The sequence below is a fragment of the Penaeus monodon genome, chromosome 31, assembly GCF_015228065.2.
Source record: "Penaeus monodon isolate SGIC_2016 chromosome 31, NSTDA_Pmon_1, whole genome shotgun sequence".
NCBI classification, from domain to species: Eukaryota; Metazoa; Arthropoda; class Malacostraca; order Decapoda; family Penaeidae; genus Penaeus; species Penaeus monodon.
This window is the reverse complement of record NC_051416.1, coordinates 29736452-29736728: the sequence shown is the minus strand read 5'-3', so window position 1 is coordinate 29736728 and position 277 is coordinate 29736452.

Genomic DNA, 277 nt, shown 5'->3' with positions numbered 1-277 from the left:
TTCATTTTTTTTCTTATAATCTTGCTGTCCATCCAATGTTAAATTGGAATACGATACTGTGAATAACACCATTTATAAACGCATTCAATAAGTAGAGTTTTCAGCATGAAAAATACCATACTGTATCATAAACACAGAATCATCCAAATGAACATAATGTTATAACTATATAGGTTATATCATTACCTAAAGCTACATCATGTTCATAAAAACTGAGAATTTTCGATAGATCTTCACACACAGTCAGAAAAAAAAAGATAAATCATTGATAGGAATT